Source organism: Bos taurus, chromosome 4 (assembly GCF_002263795.3).
Source record: "Bos taurus isolate L1 Dominette 01449 registration number 42190680 breed Hereford chromosome 4, ARS-UCD2.0, whole genome shotgun sequence".
Lineage (NCBI taxonomy): Eukaryota > Metazoa > Chordata > Mammalia > Artiodactyla > Bovidae > Bos > Bos taurus.
Genome location: NC_037331.1, coordinates 62,796,529 through 62,816,127, shown reverse-complemented (window position 1 = coordinate 62,816,127; position 19,599 = coordinate 62,796,529). Strand labels below are relative to the sequence as shown.

Sequence of the window (19,599 nt, the reverse complement as noted above, 5' to 3'; positions counted from 1 at the left end):
TATGGAAGATGAGTAAAAGTTTCCATTAAAGGAAAAATTTTAAACCAGAATATAAATAAGGGCTTTGCTGCTTTCAGTTGGTCAGAGCAAGAAAAGCCAGTTTATACTGTACCTTGGAGTTCCTTTGGAGAAGGAGAGCAATAGCATTCCTAAGAGCTGGGCCCTTCTTAGAAAAGACTATTGATTTGCTGGGATTTTTGCATTGCTGGAGATATGAAAAATGAAAGCCAAATTCATACTGCAGCCCAGAACTCAGTGCTTGAGGTTTAAAGCCAGTAATATTTTCCCTGTAAAATCTCTTTGGAAAGACTTTCAGAACTGAGTCAGCTAGGGTGAACCCATTTTCCAAAATTCTGTTTCTGGAAGCATTTAATTGAAAGGAAAAACCCCAAGAATGCATCCAGAGTTGAATGTTATGCAGCAATTGGAAGGGCTTTGAAATAGTAACAATGGGAGTAAATGAAGCCAAATGAAGTCTGCAAATTATTAGGGTGAAATCAGTAAGGGGCATAGAAATTTAATACAAGGGAAGTAAGAGAAATCAGTTTTCCAATACAAACTCTGTTCTGAGATGTTGTATAAAGGAGAACACGGAAGAAGAAACTTCTGTTAGCTAAAGAAAGGGCAAAGGCCAAAAGTTTGGAGGAGACGACCTCTCTGATTTTAGTTTGATTTCCTATGAGGGATTTTAGCTTCAAAATCTCATTAAATGGTAGTCCTCAATACAGCCTCTTACAATTTCTCGCAAAAAGAACATCCTGCTGAAACCTCACAGAACATATTCTCAAGTACTCTGAAAATTGAGATAGGCAGAAACCTAGTGCTGGTATCCAGAAGGAATTGGCATTAATCATAAAGCAAATAGGTCCTAATTAAGGAAATTGACAACTTTCAGTATAATGCATATTTAATTTTAAAAAATCTGCCAGAAAAAGAGCAGAAGATGTTCTGTTACTCCAGAACATGTTGTATCAACTGATACAACATGGATATAGAACGCCAGATATCATTTCTTTCTACTTTCTTCAGGGTACACCCATGTGAGATGCGAAGGTACACACCATCTCAAACTCTGGAGAAAAATAAAATCAAAGAAAGCGTTGATATTATACTTAGAAACAAAATATGCTGCTGCTGCTGTTGTTTAGTTGCAAAATTCTGTCCAATTCTTTTGCTACCCCATGGACAGTAGGCCTCCAGGCTCCTCTGTCCATGGCATTTCCCAGGCAAGAATACTAGAGTGGGTTGCCATTTCCTTCTCCAGGAGATCTTCCTGACTCAGAGATCGAACCCACATTCCCTGTGTGGCAGGCAGATTCTTCATCCCTGAGCCGTCTGGGAAGCCCTAGAAACAAAACATACCAGCAGCAAATTATAGCAATAAACTATTCATATAACGACAGTCACAACCAAGTAAACTGATCAAAGAAATATGAACAAGAAGCATAGAAAATATGCATAGATAGATCATGAAAGTTACCAATTGTGCAATAATTCTAATTGGATTAAACTCTCCTTTACAGATGTCAAATGGAACCAATATTACAAATTTGGGGACCTATTATTTTTAAACTTTATTAAAAAAAAAATTGGACTTCCCTTGTGGCTCAGCTGGTAAAGAATATGCCTGCAATGTGGGAGCTCTGGGTTTGATCCCTGGGTTGGGACGATCCCCTGGAGAAGGGAAAGGCTACCCACTCCAGTATTCTGGCCTGGAGAATCCCATGGACTGTATATTACATGGGGTCACAAGAGTTGGACACGACTGAGTGATTTTCACTTTCACTTAAAAAAAAAAAATACTAGCTGAAGTTTTTTGAAAGGACAGTATATTCTGTTTCCATGTTTTGGTTGTCAGACTTCTGGACTCCCCAGATGTTTCAGTCTGGACGCCCTGGCTCAACAATAGGCAGGCAGTGCTGAAAAGGATACTACACTTGGAACACTGCATTGAGCCCTCTTCTCTAAGCTCCAGCTGCCCCAGTTCGTCTCTGGTTGTTGTTCCTCTGATACCAGAACAGAACTCATGATCATCCTCCACCAGCCCTGCTTCTTTACTGTTCCCTGTCTCAGCAAGTAGCTAGATATCCAGGAATTCTACCCTATACCTTCTTCTTCTTGCCTACCCCCCCTAGATTTATTGAGAAATAATTATCATATACAACTGTATACATTTAAGGCATACAACATTATTTAATATATATTATAAAATGATTACCACAATTGGTTCAGCTAGCTTCCATCATATCATATAGACACAATAAAAAGAAAAGAAAGAAGAAAAAGCGTGGAAGAAAATTTACTCCTTGTGATAAGAACTCTTAAGATTTACTCTCTTAACAACTTTCCTGTATATCCTACAGCAGTGCTAGCTAGTCAGCCTATTATATATACATCCCTAGTACTTATTTACCTTATAACTAGAATTCAGTTCAGTTGCTTAGTCATGTCTGACTCTCTGTGACCCCACATGGACTGCAGCACACCAGGCTTCCATGTCCATCACCAACTCCCAGAGCCTGCTCAAATTCATGTCTATCGAGTTGGTGATGCCATCCAACCATCTTATCTTCTGTCGTCCCATTTTCCTCCCACCTTCAATCTTTCCCAGCCTCAAGGTCTTTTCAAATGAGTCAGTTCTTCACATCAGGTGGCCAAAGGATTGGAGCTTCAGCTTCAGCATCAGTCCTTCCAATGAATATTCAGGACTGATTTCCTTTAGGATTGACTGGTTTGATCTCCTTGCAGTCCAAGGGACTCTCAAGAGTCTTCTCCAACACTGCACTTCAAGAGCATCAATTCTTTGGCACTCAGCTTTCTTTATAGTCCAACTCTCATATCCATACATGACTACTGGAAGAACAATAGCCTTGACTAGACGGATCTTTGTTGGTAAAGTAATGTCTCTGCTTTTTAATATGCTGTCTAGGTTGGTCATAGCTTTTCTTCCAAGGAGTAAGTGTCTTTTAATTTCATGACTGCAGTCACTTTCTGCAGTGATTTTGGAGCCCAAGAAAATAAAGTCTGTCACTGTTTCCATTGTTTCCCCATCTATTTGCCATGAAGTGATGGGACCAAATGCCATGATCATTTTTTGAATGTTGAGTTTTAAGCCAGCTTTTTCACTCTCCTCTTTCACTTTCATCAAGAGGCTCTTTAGTTCCTCTTCACTTTCTTCCACAAGGGTGATGTCATCTGCATATCCGAGGTTATTGATATTTCTCCCAGCAGTTTTTACTCCAGCTTGTGCTTCATCCAGCCTGGCATCTTGCATGATATACTCTGCAAATAACTTAAGTAAGCAAGGTGACATCATACAACCTTGATGTACTCCTTTCCCAATTTGTAACTGACAGTTTATATCTTTTGCCCACTTTTCTCCAGTATTATTATTGTTTAGTTGCTTAGTTGTGTCCGCCTCTGTGACCACATGAACTGTAGCCCACCAGGTCCCTCTGTCTATGGGATTTCCCCAGCAATAATACTGGAGTGGGTGGCTGTTTCCTACTCCAGGGCATCTTCCCAACACAGGGATTGAACCCATGTCTCCTGCATTGCAGGTAGATTCTTTACCGCTGAGCCACCGGGGAAGCCCTTCTCCAGTACACCATCCCTATACCTCCTTCTTTTTCCTACCTCCCAGCATCTGCCAAATCATGCAGAATTTGTATCTCCAGTATTTCTTGAATCTGTTTCTCTCCACCTTTAAAGTTCCCATTGCAGCTTTAGCATTTATCATCCTCCAGCTGATCTCCAGTGGAGGCTTCCTAACTAGTCTCCTTGTCTTTACTATTTTCATTTTTTTTTTTCAGTTTTAGTAGGCAATTCTCTTATTTTATATTCTTTTTCAGGAACAACTCTTGAAATGTATTTTACATGCCATAAAATTTACTTGTTTCAGTGATTTTTTTTTTTAGTAAATTTAGAGTTGTGCAATTATTACCAAAATCCTAAATTCTTTCTACAAAATTTTTATTATGCAAAATTAATATATACACAAGTAGAGAGAGTAGTATAAGAAGCCCTTATATATCATGTTTAGCCATCAACACAAGCCCATCTTGTTTCATCCATAACTCCATCTACTTTCTTCACATGTATGGATTATTTCAAAGCATATCCAGAATTAAGATAATTTCTTCTGCAAATACTTCTGTGTGTACTTTAAAAAATAAGGACACTTAAAAAGCATAACTACATTATCACATTTTAAAAAAGCTACCAATAATTCCTTAACACTATTAAATGTTCAATCAACATTTCAATTTCTCACTGTCTTTTTTTGTATGATTGATTTGTTTGGATTCATACAAGGTTGATTCATTACAGTTGGTTTATATGTCTTCTAAACTTCAGTTCAGAGTTTCATTATCCCTCTTTTTTTTGTTGTTATAACTTATTTGTTGCGGAAATGACATTGTTTGTATACTAGAATTTCTCAAGCTTTAGGTTTTCTGATGATGTCTCTACAGTGTCATTTAATGTATTCTTCTGTCATTTGGATACTGGTTGTTATTAATATATCTACAGGATTGACTAGCCATAGGTTTGACTCTCTAGAAAGAATACATTATATTAATATTTGGTATCATGAACATATCAGGAGGCACCTAATGTCAGGTTGTACTTATTTTGGTGAGGTTAAGCTTGATCTGTAGATTCAGGTGTTGTCAGCCTGATCTATCCATTTTAAAGTTTCTCATCAACCTTCCACCTCAGAGTTATGGCAATGGTTGATAATAATTACCTACAGCCAAAATGCAGCCGTGAATTTTTTTTAACACAATTAACTTTTTGAAATGAAAGTCTGATCGTGTCTTTCTTCTGCCTAAATATCCTAGAGGTTTCCCATAGCTCTCCCTCCGTTTCCTTGCTGCACAGAATCTCTGTGTAGTCTGGTGGGATTACTTCGCTGCCCTCTGATTACTTTGCAAACCCCTTGAAGGTCCTGACTGTGTCTGTTGTCCCTCATCCTTGAAGGCCTAGGACAGCATCTGACAAATGTTAGTGCTCGTTTAATGCTTATTGATGAAATGAATGAATAAGCTCATGAATTAAGCCAACAGAGCATTACAGCATCTACAAAAAAAGGCATATTATGTGGTTTTCTTTTTTTTTCGTGAATGTGGGAAAATATGAGAAAGGCAAGTAGATATTGAAGAAACCAGAGAGAGCGAATCCAAGAGGAGAGCGTTTGGGAAGAGTCTCGGAGTTTTTCACAGTGGTGACAGTTTGTTCAGAGATGTGGAGCAGCGCTCTCTGTTTACAGAGAAGAACAGGCAGATGGGAGGCTCCCTGGGATGCACAGGAGGGCCTGAATATTGGGGGAGGAGGCTGAGCAAGGAGGGAGATTCTTGAAACAAGACAAGCTGTGTTCTATGAATGTGTGAATCAGCCTCGTGTCCCATTTCAATGGCCCTGGTAGGCAGCATTGTAATGCAATGAATTCAGGTCCCTCACAGCAGCCCATTCATTTGCTATTGGTCTCTAGTGTCTCCTCCCCTAACTGTGCAGGCTATGCCAGGCCAGTAGCATGGAGCATAGATTTTCCTCATACCTGAGGGAGACTCAGGCCCTGCCAACACCTACTAAAAGAATTCTTGTTTGGGCAACCTAAGATCTTATAGGGAAATGATATGGGGAATGAAGGTTGTGAATAAACCTCTAAAGCCTTTATAAATGATTTACATGTTCACTATATAAGACATCAGCACAATAGAAAGAATATACATACATTTCATGTTATAGCTTCATTTTCATTTATCGCTAACTTTTGCTTACTGGCATGTTTTCAGTATTTCCCTGTGCTTTAAAGGATGCTTGCAAATTTGTTCTGCTTTCTAACCAGCAATATGGACACTAAGAAGGAGTATTTCTGTCCCTTGTGATGTCTCCTATGGGGGAAACAGAATATTGAATACTCTTGTGATTTCACAGTAAAGAGTCTCGCATTTCATGCTCTACATGTCATGACTGGGTGTTCTCTGAAGATTCATCTAAATGTTCACTGAAATTCTTTAGATTATGGGGCAGATACACAGAAAGAAAGCAAGTTAGTATACAGGCTAAAAAAAACTGGACTCTAGAGTCAGAATACCTAGGTTTGAATTCAGATTTCACCACTAATTAGCTGTGTAACCTTGGAAAAGTTACGTAAGTGCTCTGTGTCTTCGTTTCCTTATCTGTAAAATAGGAAATAATAACACATCAGAGTGCTGGACAAATGACTTGTTAAAAGAAGTGCCTAGAAGGACTTCCTTGGTGGTCCAGTGTTAGAATCCACCTACCAACGCAGAGTTTCTTTGGTTTCCACTAACATACTGTTGTGTGTGTGTATGCACAAAGTCACCGCAGTCATGTCTGATTCTTTGTGACCCTATAGACTGTAGCCCACCAGGCTCCTCTGTCCATGGCATTCTCTAGGCAAGAATACTGGAGTGGGTTGCCTTGCTCTTCTCCAGGGGATCTTCCCAACCCAGGGATCGAACCCAAGTCTCTTATGTCTCCTGCATTGGCAGGTGGGTTCTTTTACCACTGGTGCCACCTGGGAGGGCACAGATTCCTTCTGTGGTCCAGGAAGTTTCCGCATACCGAGGGGCAACTCCACCTGAGTGCTGCAGTTACCGAGTTTGTGCACGACAACTGCTGAAACCCGTACGCACTAGAGTCCACGCACTACGACAAGCAATTTAAGAACCACGAGTGGAGGAAGCTTGTGTGCAGCATTGGAGACCCATTGCAGCCAAAAATAAATTAATTTTTTTTTCTTTAAAGGGCTTAGAAGAGTGCCTGGCACGTAGTGAGAGGTATGGGAGTGATGCCCATGAAGACTGATGTTGTTATCAATGAAGTGAATCTGTGCCTGTGAGACTTTTACTCACGAGGACTCTGAGATGAGTGAGGGCTGCTCACAGTACTACAGAGCCTGTCCATGTTTGTGGGTAGAGCGCTGTGACAGTGCTGCCCACTTTCCTTCGGTGAGAGGCAAAGAGCAGAAACACAAAAAGTTGAGCTAATCATAAAAGGGGAAATGCACATTTCTTTTCCATTTGAGCACATGAAAACTTTGATCGATTTGACTAGTATCAGTTTCCCTCTACTGTCTGCTAATTCTGATAAGGAAGGGCTTCTGTGGAAGACAGAGCACTTTAAACCTATGGGGCTGAACAATGAAGGCATATATTTATGGATCTGGAGCTCCTAGACTTTACCCCAAAGAATGCAGCTCAACCAGAGGCATCTGAGGGTGTGCCCCACCTTAGACTCAGTGCTTCTGGAAAATAGTGCATGTTTTTATGACAAGTTACAGTAGCATTTTGGGAATATTGGTTTTGGTGTTTCATTCAGATATGACGTGAAAAAGCTGCCCCACCCCACCCCCCAAAAGAAAATGCTGTAAAGTTTTAAGACTTAAAGAAAAATTCAATCAGGACTGTTATCCCTTGATCATATTTATTGCATGGATGAAAACTTTTGTTTTGGGTGACATTTGAGATGAATGTTTAGCATTCATCTCAATTTTCTTCATCCTCTTCCCAGGAATATAATGGGGTGTTTGCCAATTACCTTACTAAAATAAAGAAAAGGCATAGCTCAAATATACTTTGATCCCCAGTGACTACATAAAACAGACCTGAGAGGGTTTTTTCCTACTGTGATTGATTCTTTTGCGTGTGCCCATGATCACTTAACTTTCTTGAATGTTCAAAACTACCTGTTTAATACAATGCCTGGAAAAATTTAAAAGCAAATTGTTAAACTCATTGGTATGAAATTTCCAAATTTCTACTTTCCATTATCTTTCAAAATTTAGGGAGGTATTTGCCCTTGTTTCATCTCTGGCACTTTTTAAGCTCTTTGTGATTTCACAGATTACTGACTGCATATTAAGATCATATCTGCATATTAAGATCATTAAGTTTCTTTTAGTTCTTGGGATGGAATTAATCTGGGTCTGAACTGAGACATGAACTTCCCCGATAACTCAGTGGGTAAAGGATTTGACTTCAGTGCATTAGACACAGGAGATGTAGGTTCAGTCCATGGGTTGGGAAGATGCCCTGGAGGAGGGCATGGGAACTCACTTAGGTATTTTTGCCTGGAGAATCCTGTGGACAGAGGAGCCTTGTGGACTACAGTCCATAGGGTCGCAAAAAGTCGGACATGACTGAAGCGACCACACGTGCACAAACTGAGACATACCTTTATTGAAAGTGGTTGGGTTATCTTTTTATCACCTCACTTTTAGTGGCTGTTAAATTCTTCATGATGTGCTGTCCTCTGAGGTTCCCAATTTTCTAGTTTTATCTGAATAACTTCCCCCTCATACAAAACATCTTTGTTCTCCTTGCAACTCTCCTGCCAAAACCATTTTTCCGGCTCTTAGGGAAAACCTATTTGACGGGGGTGGAGGGAGCAATAGGCAGTTTATCCCAGAATATATACTTATGGTAAATTCAAAAATCAATGTTCGTCAGTGTTGTTTTATTGACAAGCAAGAGAACTCAACTTAATTTTAAGTCAGAAATCGACTTGATATTAAACCCAGAAGGGATTTTGTAGAGTTTACTGAGAGGAGGTGAAGCAGAAATTGCAAAATTATCAGCCTCCCCGTGGGATGCCAGGCAGTCTGTATTTTCTGTTTACTGTGCCGATTGAGTAATGTGAGTTGGTCAGTGGTGTCTTTTAAAGGCTGATCATTTGAACTTGGGGAAATTCTGGTTCAGTAGCTATGAGGTGGCACTTAGAAAGTTTACGAATACTGCCTTGCGATGTTGACGATTAGCTAGATTTGGGAACCATTGAGGGAAGCTGTAACTTTCAAACTTTAATCCCCTGAAGTGCTTGTTAAAACACAAATTGCTGGGCCTCACCCTTAGAGACTCAAATTCAGTAGATATGGGGCCAAGCTTGAGAATTTATATTTCAATGGGTTCCCAGGTGATGCTGAGACTGCTCGTCTGGACTTTGAGAACCACTGAGCAAAAACTCCAGCCAACTGTTGATTGGGACAGAAGCCTGCCTGTCTGATTTTTTTCTTACTATTTCTAAAATCTTAACCTCACTCCCACCTGTGTGACTGTTCTGGGACATCCAGGCTCCTCTGATGTCCATCCTCCATCCAAAGATACTGAAACTTGTCAATGAAAACCGGTAGTTGAGTTTTATGACTGGTGGCTTAGTGGCAAAGAACCCACTGCCAATGCAGGAGGCATGGTTCTATTCCTCCGTTGGCAAGACACACTGAAGAAGGAAATGACAACCCACTCCAGTGTTCTTGTCTGGGAAATCTCATGAACAGGAGCCTCGTGGGCTACAGTCCATGGGGTCACAAAGAGTCAGATGGACACAACCTAGTGGCTAAACGACAATAACAAATCGGGCAGGGGTGCATTTACTTCATTTTGACCTAAAATCCACGGCTTATCTTATTAGCGCTGGTGTTCAAAACCACTGTCTGTGGCCTGAGCTGCATTTACCAAGTTTGAAGTCACTGATGACCACTTCCAATTTGCCATTCAAACTCTTCTGCTAGGAGAAAAAAGAAAATATCTTGGTTTGAAATCTTTAATTATGGACTGTAGAAAAATAGGTGGACTTCAGAGAAGAAGGGTACTGGGAATTTGAGGGAAAATTTCCTGTCTTTGCAACCAGATGGAAATCTGCTCCTTCTGCCACTCCCCACCCTGCACTGCCTGAAAAAAGATAAAGGGAAATCCCAGCTTTCATCCACATTGAGAAATTTCCGATGATTCTATCCTTTTAAAGTCAGCACGAGCAAGTGGAGATCTAGTGTTGAAGGTGGGCTCAGTTTTACAACCTTCAGATCCTCTTTTAGAAAATCTGAGTATGAATCTTACCATCACTTTGGAAAGGCTCTGGAAAAATTCTGACACCTCACAAAAGTTTCAGGATGAAACTTGACACTGAGACAAGTTCCATGTTTCATTTCCAGTACTAAATGTGGCTCGCACTTGTTTAATGCTTCAAGTTTCTGATCCTTTTGATGCAGGTCTGCCTTGACTTTATCGCAAATGCTTCCTGATATGTTTCAGGCTGGAGAGAAACCATGTTGCAGTGGAATTTTTCCTTGGAATTTGTCTCACTTTCCGCCCCCTGTAAATGTGGAAGATGAAAGACAAATTCCCAGGAGGTAAAATCGCAAAACAAAACTGAAAATTTAAAAAAAAAAAAACAAAAAAAAAACCTCTCTGCTTTTATTCTTCATGTTCCTTGCCTGACCTTGGAATTGAAATGTGTTGCTTGCCTTGACTCGGAAAGGGGTCTGCCGGGTGAAAATAGGAGTTGGCGATAGGGAAAAGCCCAGTGCCTAATCTACTTGTAAAATCCTATTCAGTGCCCAGGATGGGAAAAGAAAACTGCAGGTTTCCAGAAGACTGAAGAGCAGTAGCCCCGCAGATGGATGATCTGCTCAACAACTGATTTCATTTCAACAACTTCTCTGGAAGTTGCCGATCTTCAGGGAATGGGTGTCTTGTTTTGGAGATGTGTTGCCCACAAGATTGCATCACTGTATAGAAATATAGCTTTGGAGAAACTGAAAAAGAACACCCCCCCCCCGCCTCTTTTAACCTTCAAACAGCTTATACACAGTGGAGACTTGGGTTTGGACTCCTACATAAATCACGCTGTATGGACAGCTGGAATTAGGAGGAAAGTGTATGTTAGCAGACCAGGAGCCGTTCTTTGGTCAGGGGACCAAGATCAAGCGCTCTACTATCCAAGGTTGACTCTTGTCTCAGCATCCCCCACTCACAGTGTACTTCTGGGAGCCAAGACACATTAAAAATTTCTCCCCCTGCCCCAATCTGCATCATTTGTACTCACAATCTCAATAAAGTCCTTGGAGAGTGAGCTCACGCAGCCTTCATGGAAAACTGCCTGATGTTGCTGAGTTTAGTCTCCTCCTTGGAGTGAAAAGCAACTCTCCCGTGTTTGAGGGGGTGCAGGCAGCAAGAACCACTCATCTGTTCACTGATTTTGTTTCACAAATACGCACGGAGCTTCACTGTGGGCTGGGTGTTGGCTTCACTTTGGGGGTACCAGTGCCATTGATGGGACAGACATGGTTCCTGCTTCACAGAGCTGTGGTGAGGGATAAAAGGAAATAAACTAGCAATTACAGAACAGTCTAATAAGGACCATAAAATTGTACGAAGTACTTAGAAGCTCTGCACATGAGTAATTGGTGCTCAGAGACTAGTAGAAGGTGCCAGTGAGACTAAACAGGAGGGGAACTGACTATCGTTGGGGGAAAGGAGGAGAAACTGTCCTTTAAGGTTTTCCAGAAGAGGTCATGGCCAGGCTGAAGTTGGAAAATGAATGTGGAGGTGCCAGAGGAAAGAAGAATTTGGAAGGGACGCCGACAGAACTGCATGTGCAAAAGTGCAGGGACCAGAGAAAACATGAAACATTCTAGAAATAGTTTAGGATGAGTGGAGAGGGCAGTAGAAGCAAGAGGTGGAGAGAAGTAGATGCAGATTTCATTACCAACTTTTATCCTGAGAACAGACAGGAGCAGTCACTGCAAAATTTAAACAGTTAAAAAAAGCTGATCAGATTTCCCTCTGGAGTATAGACCGTGGATTCGGGCGTGGGACGATGGCAAGCGTGTTCAGTTTCTTCTTTCTGCAGGACCTCTAGATTAGAAGTCAGCTGGCAGTCAGTTAGCTTTAGGGGATGGGAACAGGAAGTTGCCTGGAGTTACAGATTTGGGAGAGGTTCAATTTAATCTCATGGCCATGGGAACATGACAGTCACCTTTGGAAGTGTGTGCAGGTTGGCAGTGCTGTGAAATGAAGGGAAGTGAAAAGCAAAGGAGAAAAGGAAAGATATACCCATTTGAATGCAGAGTTCCAAAGAATAGCAAGGAGAGATAAGAAAGCCTTCTTCAGCAATCAATGCAAAGAAATAGAGGAAAACAACAGAATGGGAAAGACTAGAGATCTCTTCAAGAAAATTAGAGATACCAAGGGAACATTTCATGTAAAGATGGGCTCAATAAAGGACAGAAATGGTAGGGACTGAACACAAGCAGAAGATATTAAGAAGAGGTGGCAAGAATACACAGAAGAACTGTACAAAAAAGAACTTCACAACCCAGATAATCATGATGGTGTGATCACTGACCTAGAGCCAGACATCCTGAAATGTGAAGTCAAGTGGGCCTTAGGAAGCATCACTACGAACAAAGCTAGTGGAGATGATGGAATCCCAGTTGAACTATTTCAAATCCTGAAAGATGATGCTGTGAAGTGCTGCACTCAATATGCCAGCAAATTTGGAAAACTCAGCAGTGGCCACAGCACTGGAAAAGGTCAGTTTTCATTCCAATCCCAAAGAAAGGCAAGGCCAAAGAATGCTCAAACTACCACACAATTGCACGCATCTCACACACTAGCAAAGTAATGCTTAAAATTCTCCAAACCAGGCTTCAGCAATACGTGAACCATGAACTTCCAGATGTTCAAGCTGGATTTAGAAAAGGTAGAGGAACCAGAGATCAAATTGCCAACATCTGCTGGATCATTGAAAAAGCAAGAGAGTGACAGAAAAACATCTATTTCTGCTTTATTGACTATGCCAAAGCCTTTGACTGTGTGGATGACAATAAATTGTGGAAAATTCTGAAAGAGATGGAAATACCAGACCACCTGACCTGCCTCTTGAGAAACCTGTATGCAGGGCAGGAAGCAACAGTTAGAACTGGACATGAAACAACAGACTGGTTCCAAATAGGGAAAGGCGTATGTCAAGGCTGTATATTGTCACCCTGCTTATTTAACTCATATGCAGAGTACATCATGAGAAATGCTGGGCTGGAGGAAGCACAAGCTGGAATCAAGATTGCCCGGAGAAATATCAATGACCTCAGATATGCAGATGACACCACCCTTATGGCAGAAAGTGAAGAGGAACTAAGAAGCCTCTTGATGAAAGTGAAAGAGGAGAGTGAAAAAGTTGGCTTAGAGCTCAACATTCCGAAAACTAAGATCATGGCATCTGGTCCCATCACTTCATAGCAAATCAATGGGGAAACAGTGGAAACAGTGTCAGACTCTATTTTTTTGGGCTCCCAAATCACTGAAGATGGTGATTGCAGCCATGAAATTAAAAGATGCTTACTCCTTGGAAGGAAAGTTATGACCAACTTAGACAGCATATTAAAAAGCAGACACATTACTTTGCTAACAAAGGACCGTCTAGTCAAGGCTATAGTTTTTCCAGTAGTCATGTATGGATGTGAGAGTTGGACTATAAAGAAAGCTGAGCGCTGAAGAATTGATGCTTTTGAACTGTGGTGTTGGAGAAGACTCTTGAGAGTCCCTTGGACTGCAAGGGTATCCAACCAGTCCATTCTAAAGGAAATCAGTTCTGGGTGTGCCCTGCAAGGACTGATGTTGAAGCTGAAACTCCAGTACTTTGGCCACCTGATGTGAAGAGCTGACTCATTTGAAAAGACCCTGATGATGGGAAAGATTGAGGGCAGGAGGAGAAGGGAATGACAGAGGATGAGATGGTTAGATGGCATCATTGACTCGATGGACATAGGTTTGGGTAGACTCCAGGAGTTGGTTATGGACAGGGAAGCCTGGCGTGCTGCGGTTCGTGGGGTTGCAAAGAGTCGGACACGACTGAGCAACTGAACTGAACTGAACTGAAGAATCACACAGGGACTTGTTAAAATGAAGATTCCTAGCCCCGTCCACAAGGTTTTGATTCTGAAGATCTGGGTACTCCGTAGGAATCTGCACTTTACCCAAACTCCCTGATGTATGTAGTCTGTGGGTCACACTTGACGAAAATAAACCATAGGGGTAAATGAGAAATTTTCATCAGGGAAAACTTGAGGAGCAGAAAGACTGGACTAAGTTACCCAGAATTATTCCTTTAGGGATGTGTCTGCTGACTCCCAGCAGACCAGAGTGTCAGTCAGTAATGGCAAAATGAGGGTAGAGAGAGCAATTGTCTCTCTATAAATGCATGTTCCCAAATAGGAAAATTGAACCATCCTTCCTTTCTGAAGATCATGTTTCTTGAAAAAAAAGTATATATAGATATACCCATGCATATTTACATATGCACACAAATATTATAAATACCGGGCTTCCCTGATAGCACAGTTGGTAAAGGATCCATTGCAGTGCAGGAGACCCCTTTTCGATTCTTGGATTGGGAAGATCCCCTGGAGAAGGAGTAGGCTACCCACTCCAGTATTCTGGCCTGGAGAATTCCATGGATTCTTTAGTCCATGGGGTAGCAAAGAGTCGGACACGACTGAGCAACTTTTCTTTCTTTCTATTATAAATACCCATGCTTGATCTAGAGGGAGATGGCTTCATAAACACTTTCAGTTCAGTTCAGTTCAGTTGCTCAGCTGTGTCCGACTCTTTGCAACCCCGTGAATCACAGCACACCAGGCCTCCCTGTCCATCACCAACTCCTGGAGTTTACCCAAACTCATGTCCATTGAGTTGGTGATGCCATCCAGCCATAAACACTTCAGATAGTAGAATAAAAGCTTGTAGAAGTGCTCTTTATTTGGACAGAGCTAAAGGAAATATGGGAAGAGGACTGAAAATTTTGAAAGTTTGGAAAAATATTTTAGAATAATTGGCTCTTTAACATGAGATCCAACCACTGATGTTTATCATCTCTGAAATCTTTGACAAAACTGAATGATCAATTGTAATGAAGGTTTCTTTTAGCTGATTATCTTGTGTGACTCTTTAATAGTGTTTTTTTTCCTCAGTTCTTGACATTTCCTCAGTCAAAAGATTTCAGTTTGACTTGATGAATTCAAATCTAAGCAAAATGAATAATTTTTATAGTCATGATCCTAAGGAGAAATATTACTTATTAGGCCTTACATACACTAGAGACTTCAAATGAGGGTTTAGGTGAGATGTTTTGCTTAATTTTCACAACAATCAGTTTACAACATTACAACAACAGCAATGGTAGTTTTGCCATTTTCAGATGAGGCATTTATACCCATGCTCATATAGCCATATACCTATGCTTACCAGGGAGCATTGCACCCCTTAAATGGGAAGGTGATGCAGGACCAGACCACTGGACTGCCAAGGAAGTCCCAGTAGCATTTAAATGACTGAGCTGGAACTGGAAGCAAAGTCTGGCTCCAAAGAGCAAATCTGCAGAGTTTGTTGGACTGTGACTCTTGCGTTCATTTTCTGATGCTTTACTGAAGACAACAGATTAGCATTCTTTCCCCACTGGCTTGTATTGAGGCTGTAGAAACATAAAAGTTGTGTTATCAGATTTCCTTGTTAATACTTCCTTCTTCTAGACATGCTTATTCTAAGAAAATGTCAAGTTGTCTAAGCTCTGCTCATCCTTTGCATATGAAGCATTCATTCAATTGTTCGTTCATCCACTGAATATTTATTAAGTGCCAGAGACTATGCAGATGTTTAAGCATAGCAGTAAGCATAGTGATGAGCCCCTGCTGTTAGGGAACTTACTTTCTTGTAAAATATTGCTGCTGTTGAAATGTTATGGCAATGATGGGATGCTAGTGAGGAAGAGGGAGTGCAATGAGTTAAAAAATTTTAATGATTGTTCCGCTCTGTGATGCGTATCAATCATGGCTTCTAGAGTATCTTAATGTTATTGAAAGTTGTCCAACTTTCATAAAATGATGTCCTGTCATCAAATGATGGGCCTTTTTAGGGATGCTTTCCAGATTACAGGACTCAGGAAGCTGCTTTAATTTTGAAAATTTAAGAAGCTTGCAACTGAAAATTTTCTCAGGACTCATAGTCCCTGTCTTGTTTTGCTGAGCATGCTCTGTGAGGGATTACATCTAGGGATCACTGCCCACACTTTGCCTTTCCTTGTCCTGTGCTAGGTTTGGCAGAAGTCACAATGAAGGGAGGTACTCAGGCAACATCCTTCTCCATTTTCACAGTCTCTTAGGGGAGATGAACTCTTGAATTCCATGAGGCAATGGAGACTTCAAATACTGGAGTTTTCAAAACATTTGAGGAAGAAACTGAACTCCTTCATGACAGTTTTCTCAACTCAGTATTAAAATCAAATCTTTTTTAAAGCTTTACAAGATATTATAATGGACCCTCTTTATAGCCAAATTTCTGAGTTACTCTGCTCAGCCTGAAAGATAAGAAATAGCATGTAAGGGTAATTTAGATTTGGTTTGACTTAACCATATTATTGGAGAAGGCAATGGCACCCCACTCCAGTACTTTTGCCTAGAAAATCCCATGGACGGAGGAGCCTGGTAGGCTACAGTCCATGGGGTCACTAGAGTCGGACACGACTGAGCGACTTCCCTTTCACTTTTCACTTTCATGCATTGGAGAAGGAAATGGCAACCCACTCCAGTGTTCTTGCCTGGAGAATCCCAGGGACGGGGAAGCCTGGCAGGCTTCCATCTATGGGGTCGCATAGAGTCGGACACGCCTGAAGTGACTTAGCAGCAGCAGCAGCAGCAACCATATTATGATTGGGTAGACCAGTTCCTTTAACATTTTGGGGGAAAAAAGCCAAGAGAAGAGGTGGGAAAGGATCTGTCACATTGGCAAAATGCTCAAACGTCCTTTGGCTTTTCCCTGCAGTGGTCCCGAGTTTGTTTCAGATGCAGTACTTGTCTCAGGCTGTCTGTGGTGATAATCTGACTAATAATCACCCGTCTGGGCTTCTTCTTGGAAGTCAGAAGTGAAAGGTAATATATCTCTTGTCACAGAGGTTGATATGTGATCTGAAGGGCTTTGAGCCAACTTGGAACACTCTGAAACCACTAGTAAAATGAATTAAGACTGAGAGGGCCACAGGGGAAGGTATAACCTGATGAGACTTGGGCTGCCCTTTACCCAGGAAAGGTCTTCTCAAGAAACTGGCTTCACTTTGGAAGTATCCATTTAATCCCCTTAATGTATGGATTTCCCCAGGTGACACAGAAGAAATAGTGGCTTAATGATACATCAGTGTTTATCCCGTTTGTACCAGTATCCACAGCTGTCACAGTTTTTCACCTATGGCTAGTCACCATACATCTTTGGGATCCCAGACTCTTTTTAGTGAAAACATTTTCTCATTGTAATCCTTGATTGGCATTGACAGAGTATGGTAGATCTAAGGTGAAAGAAAATGAACTTACTCAGTGTAGGAAACAAATCTGATGTCATTTCATCGTGCACCTTTCTGGGTGTGTCTGCTAATAGAGGCACTGCTGCTACAGTGACTGGGGATGAGGGAAACGTTAGTCTTAGTCTTGAGTCTTCCCCTTTCTTGGCTGACTGTTTTTCCCCATGTTTCTCCTATTCTCTGGCTCTTTCCATATTTCTTTGTCCAGAGCACATTCCTCCCAACTTCCAGCATCCCTTGCCAAACTTCTAAATAATCTTAAGTTTCCTGAGTCCCTAAACATATGAACTCCAACCCCTATTATACAAATTTGTCATAAAAATTGGGTAAAGAAAAATGACAGGACTTTCCAGAGAATCTTGAATTATGTCGGATGCAATGCCATTTTAGTAGTAATTATGCGACCATTATACTGAAAATTTGAAGTGGTCCAAGTTATAACGTATAGAATCCATTTTTAATTGTTTGCAGGAATTTAGTGGTATTTTTGCCCATTTTCAGGAAGATCTGATGGAGAAGGGAAAGGCTACCCAGTCCAGCATTCTGGCCTGGAGAATTCCATGGACACTCTGTGGGGTCGCAAAGAGTCGGACATGGCTGAGTGACTTTCACTTTCATTTTTGCCCATTTTATTTAAAGAGAAGGTTCTGTGAAATTTCTTGACTCATTTAATGAAGTAAACATCCAAGCTAAGCTTTTAAATAGTGTGGGTATATTTTGTCTTCTGTCAAAGTATACCCAAAGACAAAATTGAAAAAGTCATCCTTGATAACTATTTTTTTTCAAGAAGTGCCATCTATCACCACAGATTAACAGAAATAAGATGGAAATGCTAATTTAATAAAGACTGAATAATAGAGTAAATTATTTTCTTTATTTTTAATATGTTTTCATTTTTGATTAATATATGGGTATTGAAAAAAATCAAATAGTGCTAAAAGGTTAATACCCCCCACTTCCACTGTGTATCTTTTCCCTGTTAAGTGTCTAATTCCATTGATTTTAGATGTTTATTCTGATGTCTTTCTCTCTACTACCCAACAATATGCCTTTAGTGCTCATTCTTTTTTATTTTAATCTGCTAAAGTATCTCACAGGTACTTCGAAAGAATAACTTTATTTATGTATTTTTGCCTGTACTGGGTCCTTGTTGCTGCTCAGGCTAAGCTCTAGTTGCTGCAAGTGGGGGCTACTCTAGTTGCAGTGTTACGGCTTCTCATTGTGGTGCCTTCTCTCATTATGAGCACAGGCTCAAGGGCTCGTGGGCTTCGGTAGTTACAGCTCCTGGGCTCTAAAGCTCAGGCTAGTAGTGCAGGATGTGGGACCTTCCCAGATCAGGGATGGAACCCTGTCGCCTGTATCGGCAGGTGGATTCTTTACTGCTGAGCCACCAACGAAGCAGCTATTGCTCATTCTTCATTCATCAGTTTTAAATGTTGCCTATAGACTTCTTATAGTGATTGATTAGGATTATTTGAGCTCTTTTGTGTATTCCTCTCTTTACTGACCTATTATCCCAGTATGTGACATACTCATTCTGTTAATAATACAAATCCTGAATATGAAGCATTCATTAAAAGCCCAGGCTCAGCACTCAGGTGCAAGGTGGTCTCATTTTTATGCAATATGCATTTTTAGCAAAGGACTGGGTAATTCTAATGCAGATGCCCAAAGATATTTGGAGAAACTAGGGTCTAGGCTTTGACTCTTGATTTTTCTCTAGGTGTCAGGTAATGCAGGATTTCCAGAATTGTGGAGGATTCAAGGGCATAGTTAATTTGTAAGCAATGACTCAGGGCTTCTGCTTTAATGAATAGATGAATCTGTAGACTCCATGCAAATTGTTTATATTGGGTTGGCCAAAGAATTTGTTTGGGTTTTTCCAAAAGATGTTATGAAAGACCTGAATGAACTTTTTGGCCAACCTTGTTTAGTCGCTAAGTTGTGTTTGACTCTTTTGTGACCCCATGATCTGTAGCCCTTCAGGTTCCTCTTTCCTAGGGATTTTCCAGGCAAGAAAGAATACTGGAGTGGGTTGTCATTCCTTTCTCCAGGGGATCTTCCCCACCCAGGGATCAAACCCGAGTCTCCTGCATTGGCAGGCGGATTCTTTACCACTGAGCCATCTGGGAAGCCCATGTTTAATTTTGTAGTCATTGCTTATAAATAAAGTAGAAAATGGCTTACTTCCCCTAAACATAATAAACATGTACCCTTCAAAATCGTTTGCCAAGGAAAGCATAAACTTTAACTTGGCCTGTTAGTCAAGTGATTTATAATGTTTAAAAAGATGCTCTGAATTGCTTTCTCTGCTTTCTTAATGTGTTTGCATTTGTTTTGGAGGTGCAGAAGCTCCCAGAAGTGACAGCAGGCAGAGGAGGCAGAGCACAGGCTCAAAAATCCAAAGTGCAACCAGGAAGAGGGGCAGGAGGTACAGAGAAGTGAGACCTC

General features: G+C 41.0%; 1 protein-coding gene and 1 non-coding gene across 3 annotated transcripts in view; both read left to right on the top strand.

Moving 5' to 3' along the window:
• Positions 1–19,599, top strand: part of BMPER (BMP binding endothelial regulator) — a 252,730-nt gene that overhangs the window by 100,883 nt on the left and 132,248 nt on the right.
• Positions 19,011–19,068, top strand: MIR2285BU-2 (microRNA mir-2285bu-2). The gene has a single exon (NR_162310.1). It is a non-coding gene; the product is annotated as a microRNA mir-2285bu-2 (primary transcript).